Here is an 18,383-nt window from a genome sequence, read left to right on the forward strand (position 1 = left end):
CATATAATGAAATAGCTGGATAGTTCTCTCAGATTTTATGCCAGTCTTTTTTACCTCCAGCTCCATTTGCAGATCTGTTGGGCTAATCGGTTACTACATTTCTCCTCTATCAGGATATTTTATTTATTTATTTATTACATTTATATACCGCCCCACAGCCGAAGCTCTCTGGGTGGTTTACAACAATTAAAAATAGTAAACATTAAAAGTATACAAAAATTTAAAAAACATAAAAACAGTATAAAAACAACAGCATATATAACAATGGCATATATAAGAATGTAAGAGCCCTAGTGGATCAGAAAAAAGATCCATTTAGTCAAGCCAGCCTGTCAGATGCCTTCAGAAACCCCATAAGCAAGAAAGGAAATCAATAATTCTCCCCCCTACCATTGTCCTGCAACAATAGGTATACAGTGGGCTATTACTGCTGTACTTGTAACTTCCACATAGCCACCATGACTATTTAACTGGGGATGAGCTGTCTTTCATTTCCCAAGATGGAATTTTGATTCTTATAGCTTCTAACTAATCCAAATTAAATTTAAACCCAGATAGATTTCTATCATAACTCTTGTACGAAAATAGGAAGTTTGGATTTAGGGACAGTTAAAAAGACTGGAACATCATCTGCAAATAAAGTGATGAAGTGCTTAGACTAATTATTGGTATTTATTTATTTATTTATTTATTTTATTGCATTTGTATACTTCCTCATAGCTGAAGCTCTCTGGGTGGTTCACATAGAACTTAGACAAGCCTTCCCCAACCTGGTGCCTTTCAGATGTGTTCTATTACAACTTCCATCATCCCCAGCCATCATCCCCAGCCAGCATAGAGGGCACCAGGTTGGGGAAGGCCAACTTAGACAAACTGAAATCTGGTGTACTAGAAGTACAGCATACTAAGCAGAAAGAACTAAAGCAGGCCAAGCGATAAAAACAAAGGAAATCTAAGAACTAATCTTAAATATTATGTGAAAACAAAGGAAGAACTTTGTTTTTAATTTCAAAAGCCGTAAAGTCTGATAATATACTATTTCAAAGTGATAAGATCATTACGCCTCCACCCTTCCAAAGGAGACAATGCCCTGATAGGCACACATACAATGAAAGCAAACATTTAAAAAGAGACCATGTTCCTTGCACCTGTTCCCTGCATCAAGACATCAGTCAAAATGGAGCCCAGAGTGAAACCAAGTACACAACTACTTAAACCGTTTCCTTTGTTCTAAACAGGGCACAAAGCTGACACAAATGATGGAATAGTCAGTTATCTGTACAGGATTACGCATTAGAACTATCAAGAAAGTACAGCTTGCAGTCCTTAGGACACACGTATCCAACAACAGTAAGTGCTGAAAACAGGACACCCAGAACAGTCATTATGTCCTGGGATGAATTTTGGACATTTGTCTTTCAGTACAGTTGCTGCTCTTTTGGAGCCTGACAAAAGGGAGTATTGAGCCAAATCCCCACTCCAAGCCTCTAATTTGAAACAAAGGGTTTTTTGTAGCTAGATTAGTTCTTTTGACATTATTTTCTCTTTCTTCTGCTACTGTAATGTTGATGCTTAGAGTATAAGATGTTCAGTATTGGCTTCCTCTTTCAAAAGAATACCAAAATAGAAAAAAAAAGTGAAAGCATGGGGAGATGAATATTGAGCAGCTGCAGAGAATTGCTTTCAAAACATTTCTCATACTTTAACTTAACACAGATACTATTTTAACTTGAATTAAAATAGTTTAACTTGAGCTAAAATTTAGCAGTTACCAAAATTATTCTGTTTGAATAAACTAAACAGATATACACTAAGTTTATTACAGTAGCATGTTATCAAGAACTCCCTACTTCTCTAATAAAGCCAGGTCCAGGAGAACTTGCAACAATAAAATAACTCCCATACCCCACATACTAAACAGCAATAAAGACAGCTGCGAAGGGGGTTAACCATGAGTGGATTTTCGTTTGAACTTCATTTAGTTCTGGTACTCAAAACAAATTCCTGACTCAGAATTCCCCAATTCCAAGATTTTTTCTTTAGTATTTTCTTCAGGGTCCAATTGTAGATCTCAGGGTTCTAGTAGAAAACAAAGAAGACCCTGCAAGCCTGAAGTTTGCCCACCTACCTTAAAAGACTTCAGTGTTAAAAGCAGCAATTGTTGTGTGTGTTTCACTTGCTGGGAAATGCTGGGTGTTGTAGGACTTCTGTCTAAACATGCACAGGATGCACGTGCCCTAATGTTTCACATTTGTCTGTATAGCCCTAGCTCACACCTGCAGGTCTAAAACAAGGAATGTGCCTGTTCTAAGAGTTACATATCCATTCAAGAGCAAAGTGCATGGCATCCTCAATATACAGAATAGCCCTCCCCAACCACCCCAAAAAGTTTTGGAAAACAGCGCTCATCATTTCCAGCCACCATGGGAAAGTTACAAAAGCAAATTCTACTCTTCTTCCCAAACCATCAAGTGGAGAACTCTAATTTCAGCATGAAAAGGCTACTCTCATTTTGTTATTAGGTAAATCAACTAAGTACTTCGGAATTATAAAGATAAGAACAAGTTAAATATCATACATCTTACATCCTTAAGCCACTGTAACAATACAGACTTGCTCTATCATGACCTTTTGTATTCCATAAAAGTGGTGTAATTAATCAAATACGTCAGTTGCACATTCTTCCTCATGGCTCATTTTCACTACTTAGTAAGAAATGCTGTATTCAAAAGATGTTTGAAATACAACACACATAATACTTCGGGGACTAGACCAAAACTGTTTCTTGTCCCCTTACCTGCATACAGCTAGCTATGAGGTTACACATGAAAGCAAGCACAAGAGCTTCTTCAAGCTACTGTACCAGCTATTAAAAATTTGTTAGATACAATAGTGTCTTAAGTAACTATCAAACTAATAATGTGGGTGGCTTACAATACCGTATTTCTTCGATTCTAAGACGCCATCGATTGTAAGATGCACACTAATTTCAGTACCACCAACAGAAAAAAAACTTTGATTCTAAGAAATAATAAACGCACCTGCGATTCTAAGACACACCCCATTTTTAGAGATGTTTATATGGGGGAAAAAGTGTGTCTTAGAATCAAAGAAATACAGTAATAACAAGACTTCAAAACTTTATCTGACATGGTAAAAATGAATCTCATAGTTTCCACAACCTGAGGTTGCTCTCTACAAGACTTTTTATCTTGGGACAGATATCCAAGAATAAAATATATTCATGGTGTCAGTAGTGAAAAGCATGAATTAATCCATGGCTGGGATCCTGAATTTCCTTCCACAAGTGGGAAAGTCCCAAAGGGAGCACCTGCCAGTGGAAGTTGGGGAGAATATTCTTTGACCAATCCTCCTTCCCCCTATAGCCCTTGAAATACCTGTAAATCTGCTCTGGAGAAGTGGTTGGGAGGAAGGTTGCAAAACAATGAAGGGTGCTGCAGGGGGAAAGAGAAATTGCCGCCTCCTCCTCCTTCTCCAGTGGGATCTTCCACTGGATGTCAAACCTGTCTTGGAATGGAAGGAACCCCTCTGTTTGTGGCCACATAGTTAGGATCTAAGTTTATAACCTCTCTCTTTGACACAGACAGAGGCAGGAGAGTTTACCAAGTGCTACGTGCATGTATTTAGAAACACAGGAAGCTGTCTTATACAGAGTCAAAACATTGATCCATCTAGCCCAGTACTGTCAACACTCAATGGCAGCAGCAGCTGTCCAGGGTTTCAGGCAGGAGTCTTTTCCAGTGCTACCTGGAGATACTGGGGACTGATCCTGGAACCTTCTGCATGCAAAGCATGTGCTCTGTCACTGAGCTATGGCCCATGAGCTACTGACAAGTTGGTCTGGCATAAAATTATTACATTTGGTATATTAAAAGTATTCAAATAATTATTACAAATTGAACTTACTTTTTTAAATTATTACTTTTTTGGTAACTAATGGAGCTGCAGGCTCTTGAACTGTAAGGAACCTCTTTGGTTTTGCCAGTTTATAAGGAGCATGCAAAAACAATTAAAAAACAAAAAACATAAGAAGCCATCAACATTAGTAACAAAGAAAATTATTTGTGTCTCTGCTAGTCCTCCACAGTTTCACACAGACATAAAGCACCCATTCCCGTATAAAGAACTGAGAAAAAGTGGGGACCAAGATTCAATGAATATGCATGAAATTTAATCAGATTCATTTTCTGAGCTATAGCTATCACTATCAGTTTCAGTGGCTGCTTCAATGGCAGTGCCCCCTAGAGGCAGAAATGCATCTTGTTCTTGCATTTGAGAGTTGCAGTTTCAGTTTGCAACCTAGGACTTGCTTGTTCTCGGTGCAGAGAAATCATAATAATCTGATAGTGTACATAGGTTTTAGAAATCATTTAGAGAAGTAAATATATGAACACCTTGTCTTAAACATTTTATTCATCATGCTAAAATAAAACATTCCTTAATTAATTTTTCCAACTTGTCAATTTTTTTTGGGGGGGAGGCTTTGGGAAAAACAGGGAAAATGTTTCCCCCCCTGATTTTTTTTTTCTGGGCCTTCACATCTGTATTCTCAAATTACTAGCCCCTGTGGTGACAAGGGCTTTGCCTTGTTTTATAGAGCATATTAACATTAACATTGTAAACTCTCATTTCTATATCCTTGTTGCCAACATTATCCTTCATAACAGATAGAACAATATAAACATCAAGACTAGATCAAAGTTGGTAAAGCTTTTAATCCTTCTGTGTCATTTTGAGTGTGTTGTGGTGGAAAAGCAACCCAAAGAGTTGTGTAAATAACTTTCCCTTTTATTTAGAACAATTATTTTTGTAATGTCTTACCAAACACATTCTAATTCAATTTGTCATTAGGAATTCACAAAATGAGAATGTCCTATGTAGTTTCTGCAAGAATCCACTAATACCAGAGGTCAGCAAACAATACTGGCACAGATAATGAATAAATTTATGCTTACCACTAAATTAAGAATGCAAGATGCAGAGGTTTTAGCTAGATGTATCATTATGACTCGTGTAAAGTGTCACATAAAGTTATCCATGCACATTCTCCTTCTTAATATTTTCTTTGATGCAATTCATCAAGTAGGAGTTGGAGAGAAAGAGGAGGGGCTTCTATTTCCTAGTACAGCTATGACTTAATGAAGGTTGTGCTGAGTACCCCTTGTTCCTGCAGCACCACCAGCTATAACGGGGGAAGCACTGTTGGCACAGTGGCACAATGTATGGTTTGCATGCAAAAGATCACAGGCCCCGTCCCTGGCATCTCCAGGTACGGTTAGGAAAGACTCCTGCCTGGAATCTCAGTAAGCTGCTGCCAATCAGTGTAGACCAGGGGAGGGAATGCACAGTTCTCCAGATATTATTGGATTGCAACTCCCATCATCCTTCACCATTGCCTATGCTGGCTAGGGCAGATGGGAGTTGCAGTCCAACATCTGGAGGGTCACACATTCCTCACCCCTGGTGCAGACTAAGGGCAGAATCCAACAGGGTGCTTTCAGTTCCCTCGATTCCCTTCCACAAGTGTTGGGTCCCACCCATTCCACTGTGCAAGAAGGACCCATTGCTTACACATGGGAGATTTAGAACTTCCTAGGGGAAGCCCTGAAACAAGTGGAAATGCTCATTTCTGGAAGGAGGCAAGGTTGGCAGAGCTCCCTTGTGTGAACTCCACCAACCTGCCTCCTTCCAGAAACAGATGTTTCTGCTTGTTTCAAGTTGCCCCAGAAGCACTAAATTGCTATTGCACCCGCAGTGGGGGCAACTTGTGCAATGGAATTGGCAGGTTGTAAGAAATTTGGCAGGGTTGTAAGAAAATCGGTAGAGGCGTATTCCACAAAGGGTGGAAACCTGTGGCCCTCCAAATGCTGTTCATCTCCAACTCCCTTCAGCCCCAGCATCAGCATGGTCAGGGAATTGTAGCCCATAGGTCCCCCACTCCAGTGTAAACAATACTGAGCTAGATGGATCAATGGACTGTCTCAGTATTCAGCAGCTTCTTAGGTTCTTAGCAGCAGTCTGACAAGGTAACTTGTGGGCTGCTTCCTTTTTGCAATGCCAAGTAGAGTGGAATTGGCTAAAGCAGACGTCTCTAACATCTGCTTTAGCCCATGATCAATGGACTGGAGCATCTTTCCTATGAGGGAAGGTTATAATAGCTGGGATTGTTTAGCTTGGAAAAAAGGAGGCTAAGGGAAGACCTGTTAGAAGTATACAAAATTATGCATAGTGTGCAGAATGTAGGGAGGCAGACATTTTTTCTCCCTCTAAAATACTATAATCCGGGGTCATCCCATGAAGCTGATTGGTGAGAGATTCAGGACATATATTAGAAATTACTTCTTCACACAGTGCATAGTTAAACTATGGAATTCACTACCACAAGACTTGATGATGCCCACCAGTTTGGATGACTTTAAAAGGGGGGTTGGATAAATTCCTGGAGTAGAAGGCTATCAATGGCTACTAGTCCTAATGGCTAAGTGCAACCTCCAGTATCAGAGGAAGTGCCTATATACACCAGTTGCTGAGGAACATGGGTAGAGGGGTGCTGTCCCCCTTGTGGGTCCCTGGTCAACAGCTGGTTGGCCACTGTGTGAACAGAGTGCTGGACTAGATGGACCCTTGGTCTAATCCAGCGTGGCTCTTCTTATGTTCTTATGCTGCCCTCCAGATGTGTTGGATTGCAACACATGCTTCCCAGCCAGCTTGGCCAATGGTGAGGTTGGCTGGGAATGATGGGTGTTGCAGTCAAACACATCCGGAAGGTACCAGGTTGGGGAAGCCTAGGCTAAAGGTTTGATTTCATTGCTTCGTAAAACAGCAAAGAAGAGGGCATCTTTAAACCTGTGGAGGGACATGAGATATGCTGGTGGTCACTGCTGCTTGATGCAAGCAACTGTTGAGGTATATGGGAGGCTATGCGCCTCTGAGGCACTTTCTTGAGGTGATGAGCTTGTGAAAGGAGAAAGGCTTTAGGAGCAGGCTACGGTTTGAGTTTTTCGCTCTCCTCCCCACCCCCTTTAAACATTGAGGACTACATACTGATAGCCTCGCCGAACTGACAGGTAGCAGCGGTTGCGAGGAAATATTTCCGAGCTGGCAAGCAGGACCCATCCAACCAAGAGGGAGCGGCAATAGAAACTGAGCTAAGGGGGGCAGAGGAGAGGAAAAGCAACAGTGAGTGAAGGAGACCTTCGGGAAAACCTGTGGGATCCAGACTGTCCGGAAGAGAACTGGGAGGAAAGGACGGGCGTTTGGATACACAGGTTTATAGCTAGCCCCGGACGCCTCCGCTGTACTCACACCCGGGGTGATGGGGGCGGGTGGCCGCTTCCACTCTTCCAGTGGAAGCAGCAGCTTTAGTTTATACCCTTTTTCGTTCACGACTGCGAGGGTGGCTGGCAGCTACTGCGGGGTTGAAAGCAATCCTGGGTGATGCAGGGAAGGAGAGAAGGGCGCGCAGAAGAAGAACAACAACGGGAAGGCAACAATGCGAGGCACGGAGGGAGAGAACAAAAAGCCAAGGCAGAAGATAAGGCGAGATAGGAAGCCTCGACGGGGGGAGGGTGCGAGGCAGAGCGGGAAGTCCAGGGGGCGAGAGCGGGGGGCAGCCTGGGAGCGCACGCGAAGAGTATGGAACGCAAGGGCTCCCCGAGAGAGAGAGAGAGAGAGAGAGAGAGAGAGAGAGACAACGGGGGCGAGAGTCTGCCGACTAAGCATGAGCAAGGCGGCACTCACCGTGGCCTCGAGGACAGGCGGCGGCGGCGGCGAAGGAGGCGCGGTCAGGGCGGAGGCATGGTGCTCTCCCCTCCTCACGCGCGTTCGAGGCACCCGGCTCGCCCCGACTTCTGCCTTTACACAAATGGCACCAACCGCCCTCCAGCCCGCCCACCTTCCTCCCGCCCTGCTGGCGGGGAACTAGCCCTGCCCGACGCAACGCGGCTCCGCCTAGTCGGCGGCGAGCGCCTCCTGCTCCTCCTCCTCCCGCGCCTCTCCCACCTCCCCTGCCGCGTCCCGCCGCTGCGCCCCCTTCCTCTTCTTCCCTCGTCCTCACGGGGAGGAGGAGCTTCCCTCAAGTGCCGATTCCCCGCTCCGGAACGGCTCCTGGAGCAGGAACAGAGGGAAGCGGCCTCCGCGGAGGTTTCACGCCCAGCCCCCAGCAGGGCCTGGAAGGAAGCCTGGGCTGGGCTTCGGGGAAACTTTTTGCGCTGACGTGCGAATGCCCGCTTCCAACTCACATACACACACGAGGCTCGGGTTTTTATTGGAGGGGGAGGGGTATTTCTTTAGCTTTGTGCAGTTTTACTCGGAAATGTCCGGCTGAATAGAAATACAGCTAGTTGCTACGATTATGGAAACCGCATCTACTACCAAAGTAGGTCGCTATATCGCTTGCCTGCGAAAAAGCTCTTTCTAAAATAAGATCCCCAAGGCGTGTTTGGTCGGAAGACTGTGTTCAAGGGGACTTGCTTCCAAGTAAATGTACCGCCTTTCCAGTGCCAGAGTACTCTCGGGGGTTGTCTCCAACGTTAGTCCTACTTAGAACGAATCGAAACGAATGGAACTTAAGTTAGACTAACATTGGATACAACCCAGTGGAGGCTGGTGGCTCCGATTTCAGTGGGGCTCCGATTTCAGTTGGGTTTCAGTCAGAGACAACTAGAACTCTAAAGGAACAATCCAAGTTGCTGAACCCTATCTTCAAAATAGGTTCAGCACCTTGGATAGCATTGTTAGAGTTCTGGCCAGCTTTGACTGAAACCCAGAACAGATTCACAGCGCCACCGGAATCGGAGCCACCAGCCTCCACTGTTACAACCCATTGTCTTTGCAAAAAGCTGACCCCTTGCCTGGGTTCAGCACCACTTCGCTTCTTCCCATCGGCTGCAGTAGCAAAGTACGATTGTTCAGCAAAAGAATTCTTAAGTTCCCCCAAGTAAAGGCTTGCTACCTGGCTCCAGTAGCGCTACTGCCTTTCACTCATCCTTTGCCTTTTCGGGTGACGTAGTACGGCTTGGCGTACGAAAATTCAATCCGCACTATAAACCCGTTGAGGGCGCAATCCTGTGCATATTTAGACAGAAAAGAGTGCTACAACTCCCAGCATTCCCCAGGCAGCGCTGGGGGATGCAGGACTTCTTTTGCTGTCTAAACATGCATAGGTTTGCGCCTTTAGTCAGTCAGGGGGGCGGGCCTCTGTTGTTTCATCTTTGCCGCAACTGCGCCTTTGAGTCATCTTCAGCCTCAAGGCACCAGGCAAGGGCTTTGATCGGGAAGGAACGCTCCCTTGTTTGAATGTCTCTCTCTCCACCCCACCCCACTTCCATCTTTCTCGGAAGGGCTGGGCTTGGGTGCTGCCGCTTACTGCACCCATGTCTCAGCCGGCTGCCCCCTCGGCAGTGCAAGCCTCGTAATGACCTCTAGTGGCCAGATGGAGAATCTGCTTTCAAACTGGCTTGCATCGCCTTTTTTCTGTGCTGCATTGGCGGTGCAGGCTTGGGGTGGTCATGATGAGCTTCTAGAGAAGAAGAACTTCTTAACGGTGGGACGGAAATAAACAAATCATAGCAGTATAAGAGATAAGGCGAATGGACTCGCGAGACAGGGCTTTCTCTTCTGTTGCCCCCAAACTCATGCATGTCCTCAAGAACTACAACCCTCTCGCACTCTCTTGGCCTTTAGAAGGAGTGTGAAGAGAAATCTTTTCAAGTTTGCTTTCCTAAATGTGCAGTTTTAATGTTTTATTGTGCTTAATGTTGTTGTTTTTAGTGTTCTGTGGTTTATTGTTTTAAGTTGTCATACACCACCTTGATGGCTGCTTAGCTGATAAGGCAGTATATACATGCTAATAATTAAAGAGTTAATCAAAATAAATATTAGTCATGATAACTAAATATTATCTCCAGTACCAGAGGCTTTATGTGTCTCAATACTGGGTGGTTGGGAACATGAGTGGGATGGTGCTGTTATGCTCAAATCCTGCTTGTGCGCTTCTCATAGGCATCTGTTTGGCTACTGCAGGAACAGAATGCTGGACTAGATAGTCTTTTGGTCTGACTCAGCACGCTTGGCTCTTCTCAGTTTTTTAAAATAGTTCTTATCTACTTCTAGCCATGATCTGCTCTTCATAACTAGATCCATGTTTAGACTTTTCTGCACATTTTAAAGGCAAACTCAGAGCATCATTAGACCAGGGGGGATCGTGTTTTCATACCATTTCTATGGCCTCCTGCTGCTGCCCCACAATAGTGATTTCTTTACATGGGGAGCAAAAGAGGAAGCAGCAATGACCACGTGACCCATTCAGTGGGTGTTTTTATTGCGCTGCTTTTCCTGCACACAGTGGGAAATGGCGGCAAGTTGTGCTCTAAAAAAATAAGTCTGATTTTCTTGGTCTTTTTTGCAGCGGAAAAATGAGCAGAAGGCACACGAGAGGCAGATGGAGTCATCTAAAAGACATGCAAAAAAAATGTGAGTGGGCAGTAATGGGTGTGCAATAAAACACTCGTATGGTGATGCCCTCAGTGAGGACCCCAATTGCCACAATAGCAGTGCATTGTGTTGTAATGTTAGTCAGTTATTTGTTAAACTAATTAAAAACACTTTTGATAAACTAAGATGCCCCCGATTAATCAATCAGCAGATGTTTTCTAAACATGTAAACTTTTTAGTGCAAGTTCTTACGAAGACTGATTCTAACAGGTTGTATCTTAAAAAAATCTTCCGCCTAGTCTTTGGGGAATGCTTCTAAGACAGCACATACTGTGTGTGTGAGAGAGAGTGAGAGAGAGAGAGAGAGAGAGAGGGAGGGAGGGAAAGAAAGAGGGAGATCATCTAAAATACAGAGTGTACTTCCACCCAGAACTATTGTTTTATTCATCTGCAGGTTTATGCAATCATTTGGTTAATAGATCAAAATGCACATACTTATCAGCTTATCAGACTTTTTTTTTATTGGGTGACAGCCCTGCATACTTCACCAGTAGATTTGTTCTTTTACTCTGCTGCTCTTCCTATTCTGCTTGTAATTAGGAAGTAGAGTGAATCCTCCTGCTCTAACTTCTGTAAAACTGTCTTTTATGAGCCAGTCTTCATCCAGTCGTTTAAAATGCTTTTTTAAAAAGCTCCAAGTGGATGCACCAGAGTACACAAGCAGCTATGCACCATTCCTAAGACACCATTCAGTAGGACTACTAGGGTCATACCGAAGGGCATAGGTCTCGGGCCCTATGGTGTGAGAGGGCCCCCAAACAACCCCATATGCCAGTGGCAGATGACATGCAGTGAAGGAAAGTGCTGCATCAGCAGTCAAGGAAAAGTGACCAGTTTCCTCCCTCCCTATAGCAACCTGCAAAGTGGGGGTGGGGGAGCAAGCAAGCAGGCAAGCGAACAGAATGAGGTTGGAGAGAAAGCAGGGGCTGGTCTATATGCCCTCGGTAGCCCATAGTGGTTGCACAGTGCCACAGCCTCCAACTTGCAGCCACATTGGGGGTTTTCCTTTGAAACTGCGCTTTCTCGTGGTGTCCTTTTACTGTGACTTTTCTGTTTGCTCCGATGCCACCACATTGTTTTTCCCGTCTGTCAGTTGTGACTGCAGGGCATTGGGCAGGAGGTAGGCTTGACAAGCGGATGGCTGCTGGATTGCCCGTTCTCCCTCCTGTCATCTAGATTTAGCATTCCTGCCCAGCAGCAACTGCAACGCATCTTATCCAGGGCCCCCTCAAATCTGGCAGCAGCACTGACACAATTGGCTGTATTGATGCATGCAGCAAACTGAGGTGGTAGAATGGATGGGGAAGGCCCTGGCTCAGTGGTAGAGCACATGCTTTGCATGCGGAAGGTCCCAGGTTCAATCCCCAGCATCTCCAGGCAAGGCTGGAAAAATCCCTGCCTGAAACCCTGGCGAGCCACTGCCAGTCAGTGTCAGCAATACTGGGCTAGATGAACCAATGGCGCGACTCAGTATAAGGCAGATTCCTATAGCTCCGAGGCCATACTTCAGTTGTATACCACGTGCTTTTTGTGCAGAAGACCACTGGTTCAATCCCTGGTATCTCCAGGCAGGGCTAGAAAAATTCCTGCCTGACATCTTGGAGAGACATTGCTGCCAGATAGTGTTGACAACACTGGGCTTAGATGGACCAATGATCTGACTCAATATAAGGCAGCTTCCTGTGTTTTTGTGAACCGCCCAGAGAGCTTCGGCTATTGGGCGGTATAAAAATGTAATAAATAAATAAATAATAAATAAATAAATAAATAAATTTCTGTGCATGTGGACCAGGAGGACTTTGAGCAACTAGTAAAAGAGGCCCCTTTAGAATGTTTAAAAACAAATAAATCTCTCTATGAATAGAAAAGTAGCACATCAGGAAGAAAAGTCCTAGCACAGCCCTTTACCCACTGTGTGGTTTTCTAGCTTGGTGGTGTTTTAATGTGTGATAAACTCTCCCCCACTACAGTCTTTGAAGTGATGCAATCCATTTTAGCACCTCAGCATGGTACCACTTCACTCTACTATAGACCAGAAACATAACTGGGTCACAACCTGACCTAAGGTGGTCTACAGCAGTAGCAGCAATACTATTACCATGCACATAGAAGGCCGAAAGATCCCATCATCCATATATGAGCTTACATTGATGGTGCTATATAAATAAATAATAATAATAATAAGATGCCCACAGGTCTAAAGATGCTGAAGACTACTGGCAGACTATACTCTCAAATGTTGCGATTTTTAATTTGCCAAACATCAACAATTTTAACAATGCTAGGGTTGTAAAATTACACAGAAATTGTGTCAGTTTCTCAGAGATACATGTATCATTCAATTATGATAGAATTGAGAATAGGGAGATATAATTGTCATGCCACACACTGCAATCCCATGCATACTTATAAGGGGCTTATTTATGAGTAAATATTGATAGTATCAGGCTGATGATAGTACAACAGACAGAAAGTGCATCTGAACTACACAGTGTTTCTCAGGACTCAAAAAAACCCCTAACGTTTGGAGATGGTTCTCATTCCTGCATTGAGCAGGGGGTTGGACTCAATGGCCTTTTAGGCCCCTTCCAACTCTACTATTCTATGATTCAAAGGACCACCGTTCTTCATCGTTTCAGTGTTCTTGCAAACTTAATTGTCATGATACCATTTGACACAATAAAGTCAGCACATGGTAATTTTTACTAAAAGGCGACGTTTGCAAGGAAGTGCAGAAATGGCAACAGGATGCTCACTGTAACCAGTAAAGCTGCCTGTTGACGCAATAGGAAGGAGCAGTGCAATGAGTTACAGGATGTGTCTGTTTGAGTCTGACCACAAGGAGGTGTTAAAGCAGCATTCCTGGACCTGGTGCATTCTATATTTTTGGACTACAACTCACAGCATTTCTGATGAATGGCCATGATAGCTGGAGCTGATGGGAGTTGGAGTACAAAACATCCGGAAGGTGCCAGGTTGGGAAAGTAACTATCATAAGGCAAAACTTACTTTTTGGATGTCCAGTCAGCAATAATGATTTTAGGCAGTACCAAAGCTGGGGAGACATCAGCAGGCTAGCACCCAGACATCCCAGAGCACCTCCATAATCACATAGCCACAGGAGCATACAGAAAAGACTTGTGATGGGGGCTTTGTATATACCCAGCTTCCTCTCCCTCAGCTCTATGTATGATGCCCAGGGAGCAAAGCTATAGAAGCCAAACGCAGGGCTATAGTCTACTAGAACTCCCCAGAGATGCCTGGTTGAATTCCTAGCTATAGTCTTACAGGGAGAAGGACTGGGAAGAGATAAACAACAATCAGGAGATGATAGGGGTAGATGAAGATAGGGAGTCCCATCTGGAGGCATGGGCTCTTCCTCCCCTGTGGAAGGTACTTATTTACCTGTGCAAGGTGCCTTATCCTTGCAGCCCCAGCTGTAGCAGAGGAGCTGGGATTCAAAGTACCACCATTTCGAGGAGTTGGTGGGCATTTATGTCATTTGTCAAGGTCTCTGTAAAGGTTCTGAAAACCGTTAAAAGCTATGTCCTTCCCAGTTTGCATTGAGCACTGGCTGTTTGGCTACAGTGCCCTTTCAGCAGTGTGCCAGTCCCCAAGTATTTTGTTTGTTTATTTATTTATTACATTTTTATACCGCCCAATCGCCGAAGCCCTCTGGGCGGTTCACAAAAATTAAAACCATTAAGAACATAATAAAACATCCAACAATCTAAAAACCCAAATACAAAATACAATATAAAAAGCTGATGAAATGCTAGACTCTAGTCTCTAATCTTTAGAGCAGGGAGCTACGACTGGATGGGTAAGGTTGAAAAGTGCTAATGCAGATGAAGCTGACTTTGTATGACAGCTTCCTTACTTGCAAACTAATTTAATCCTGATCTCCATAAATCCAGTTCAATGTTTTGTATTTTTCTTCTCATAGATCATTTACTGAATATATTGAACACACTGACATTAACCATGCACCAAAAGTACCTGCATGTGTGCAAAGGAGAGGAGGACAGAATGATTTTACCCTAAGACCCACACTTGGACATCAGAGGCTTGCATTTTCTGGCTAGATCTGAAATTCCCTGGCTGCAGAGTTGGTTGGAATCTCATCCTCTATAATAGTTGTGGGGATAGTGACTTGGAAGGGAATGGTTTAACATATGTCATCTTTTTGCAAGCATAATGTTGCAAAATGTAGGGCCAAGCATAGGATTCCTCATAAGATTCCCCTCCCCCACCTTCCCTCCTGCGGACCCAAAGGCATTAGTACAACAGAGTACATTTACCATTCATATAGCCCTGTCAGGACTATAGGATGAATTCTATTTTGTACAGCATTGTTGAATTGAGGACAGGATCTTTCTGTAAATGTTTTCTTCAGGCACTCAAAACAGAATTAACAAATCATCTTTTCATTGAATCCCCATGTCTACTTGTATAACTGTGTGGTTGACAGTACAATAATCAAGACTGCAGTTAGATGCTCAAGCAAGTATGTGCTGGGGTTAAAATTTAAGGAGCGACCAGTAATTCTGTTTCCTGTAGTTTCCATGTATATTGATTTGATATTTTTCTGCTGAGTTGTCACTACTGAGAATCAATACCATGCAGTTTAATATTGTGTAACCCTAACACAATTAAAGAGGAAACTGTTTGCCTTTGGGGAAGAATCAAAATACAATTTCTTTATTTAAAATAAATAAAAGTTTTGTACAGATAGATACGTGTTCTGCTTTAAATTAGCAGCAGTACAGGATCCATTTTTTCTTCTTCCTGATGGTCATCTGACTTTATCATAATTATTGGTGCTTACACTTTGAATTGAGACCAGATATTATGTTCTGGATCCAACAACAAGAAAAAAGTAGTTCTTTTATTAATGTGAAAATAAGAAGTTACAATTATTCTACCAATTATAATTTAGCAGACTAAATGCTGTATGTTAAAAAAGAAAGCTATAAATAACTAGAAGGTTGGAGAATAATTATGGTTTAATACATTTGCACATGGGTAAATAAGTCAATTCAGCGTAAAATATTAAACCAAAGATGCCATTTTTCTTTCTCATAATTACCAAATATTGGGTGGTGGAAATCTGGATTCTGTAGCTAGTTAGCTTTCTGTTCTGTTCTGTAAATAGTTGTTGTTTGTTCCACTGAAAATATAGCTGATTTCCATAACCTTGAGAAATCAAAGTACTGGCATAAGAATACAAAGTACTGGAGTTTTATAGTCAAAGTTGGAAACAGAATGTGAGAAAAATCAATATCAGCTAGAATCAGAGATCCTGAGACCAAATGACAGAATGATTTCTCATCAAAGGCAAAGTAAAACTAACTTGATTTCTCAGTTGTCAGAATCCTGTACATTGTGGTATGATTATTGTGACAATATTTCAACATCACAATATTTGATCTGTATGGAATATAACTTAATTGTAATTCTGAAAAGTACATAGTAGAATAAAATATTTTTAATACTTACCTGCTTGGTTAGGAGTATCCAAGCTAATGAAAATGCAGAAAATTGATGCTGCTTTTTGACATTACAGCTGCTGTTTGCTATCTACATGAAAAGTTAACAAATGGAGCAAATGATTGCTTTTGCTTTCAGAAAAGACAGCATATAAAGGCTTGACTCAGCTACAGGAAGAGCATTATCTGTCACACTCTCTGTTCAGGATGTCATGGCAGACTCTTATTTTTCTGATTTACAAAAACAGGAATTGTCTCATGTGACACATTAATGGGAGCCAAATATTACTGAAGTGATTCTTGAACTATTTGAGACACGAGCATTGCTGCCATCACAAGCGATGCTTTTAAAAGTAAAGTGAGTTACAGCACAACCCTATACATACTTACTCAGAAGTAAGCCTTACTGAGTTAAGTGGAACTTACTGCCAGGTAAATGGACATAATGATGGCACCTATAAATGTAAAATACATACTCAAGTTAATACATTTGGCATTGCTGATTATGAAAAGTTGACTAGGTTCACATAACATGACAACCCATGGTGAGTGAAAAGCCATGATGGGCTGTTGTGTCTTGTGAAGCTGGACTGATTCTTGCAAGGTTGCTTGTACATGGGCAACAAGCCAACCTAACAATTCGTGATTTGTTTTTGGCATTGTTCAACCCATCATGGGGTGGCATGTCATCCAAACCTGGCACTGCCGACACATCATGGATTGTGAGCATTGGCGAGTGAGCCATTTGGCAAGAGTGGCAGAACCCCCTGCCACTTTTGCCTAATGATCTCGACCATGAGTGAAAGCTCCTCCAATGATGCCAAGCAGCATTTTGGAGGGTATGCAATTCATTCACTTACCTCTATTTAAAAAGAAATCCTGTCCTCAAGTCACCCTCATGGTGGGAACTGCTAACACTGTCACAGTTCCCGGCTTTTAAAATTTATTTATTTATTTATTTATTTATTTATTACATTTCTATACCACCCAATAGCCGGAGCTCTCTGGGCGGTTCACAGAAATTTAAAACATTCAAAGTATAAAACAACAGTATAAAACCATAATATAAAATACAATATAAAAGCTCAACCAGATAAAAACAGCAGCAATGGAAAATTACAAATTTAAAACACCAAGTTAAAATTTATTTAAAGACTGTTAAAATACTGGGAGAATAAAAAGGTCTTCAGCTGGCGACGAAAGGAGTACAGTGTAGGCGCCAGGCGGACCTCTCTGGGGAGCTCGTTCCACAACCGGGGTGCCACAGCGGAGAAAGCCCTTCTCCTAGTAGCCACCTGCCTCACTTCCTTTGGCAGGGGCTCACGGAGAAGGGCCCCTGTAGATGATCTTAAGGTCCGGGCAGGTACATATGGGAGGAGGCATTCTTTCAAATAACCTGGCCCCAAACCGTTTAGGGCTTTGAATGCCAATACCAGCACTTTGAATTGGGCCCGGACCTGGACTGGCAGCCAATGAAGTTGTAAAAGGACTGGTGTGATGTGATCTCGCTGGCCAGTCCCTGTTAGTAAACGGGCTGCCCTGTTTTGTACCAGCTGAAGTTTCCGGACCGTTTTCAAAGGCAGCCCCACGTATAACGCATTGCAGTAATCCAAACAAGGGGTTATCAGAGCATGGATAACTGTAGCTAGGCTATCTCTGCTCAGATAAGGGCGTAGTTGGTATATCAACCTAAGCTGATAAAAGGTGCTCTTTGCCACTGAGTTCACCTGTGCCTCAAGTGACAGTTCTGGATCCAAGAGCACCCCCAAACTACGGACCCGATTCTTCAGGGGGAGTGCAACCCCGTCCAGGACAGGGCAAACATCACCTTGCCGGACAGATGAACCACCCGCTAACAGTACCTCCGTCTTGTCTGGATTGAGTCTCAGTTTGTTAGCCCTCATCCAGTCCATTACTGTGCCCAGGCACTGGTTCAGAACAGCCACTGCCTCACCTGGGTTTGATGAAAAGGAAAGGTAGATAATAATTCCCTCCCCACATTTGCACAAATGGGGGTAAATTTGAGACCCAGTAATGTTTGCAAATGTCTTCTTCTTCTTCTGATGATGATGATGATGATGATGATGATGATGTTTTATCGGATTTCCAAAATAGATAGGCTTGCCTTGTCTAGTGTCTTGTAAGTTTCAGCTGTCAAAGATTCAAGGTAACTGACAAGAGGAGACTTTATATAGGATGATTTGTCTATCTGTTTTATGGACTCTTTTTCATAGAGATCTACACGCAACCCTATTTCAGTCCCCTTCACACTAACTGTGGCAACTTTTGATCCTTTGACTTCTGTCAAACGTAGCTGTGGCTATCGCTAAAGAGTGCAAAAAAGGTGGCATGTAGATCTCTATGAAAATAACATGCTGG

The 18,383-nt window shown here is 43.1% G+C and overlaps 1 protein-coding gene across 2 annotated transcripts in view; it reads right to left on the reverse strand.

The window, feature by feature from the left end:
- The window catches only part of CEMIP2 (cell migration inducing hyaluronidase 2), a 56,038-nt gene extending 48,147 nt beyond the window's left edge, over nucleotides 1-7,891 (reverse strand). For both annotated transcript variants that reach the window (XM_063129331.1, XM_063129330.1), the window contains exon 1: nucleotides 7,762-7,891. The gene's annotated coding sequence lies outside the window, so the exon portion shown is untranslated. The remainder of the gene's footprint in view (nucleotides 1-7,761) is intronic.
- Nucleotides 7,892-18,383: the final 10,492 nt, after the last annotated feature.

Source organism: Elgaria multicarinata, chromosome 6, assembly GCF_023053635.1.
Source record: "Elgaria multicarinata webbii isolate HBS135686 ecotype San Diego chromosome 6, rElgMul1.1.pri, whole genome shotgun sequence".
Lineage (NCBI taxonomy): Eukaryota > Metazoa > Chordata > Lepidosauria > Squamata > Anguidae > Elgaria > Elgaria multicarinata.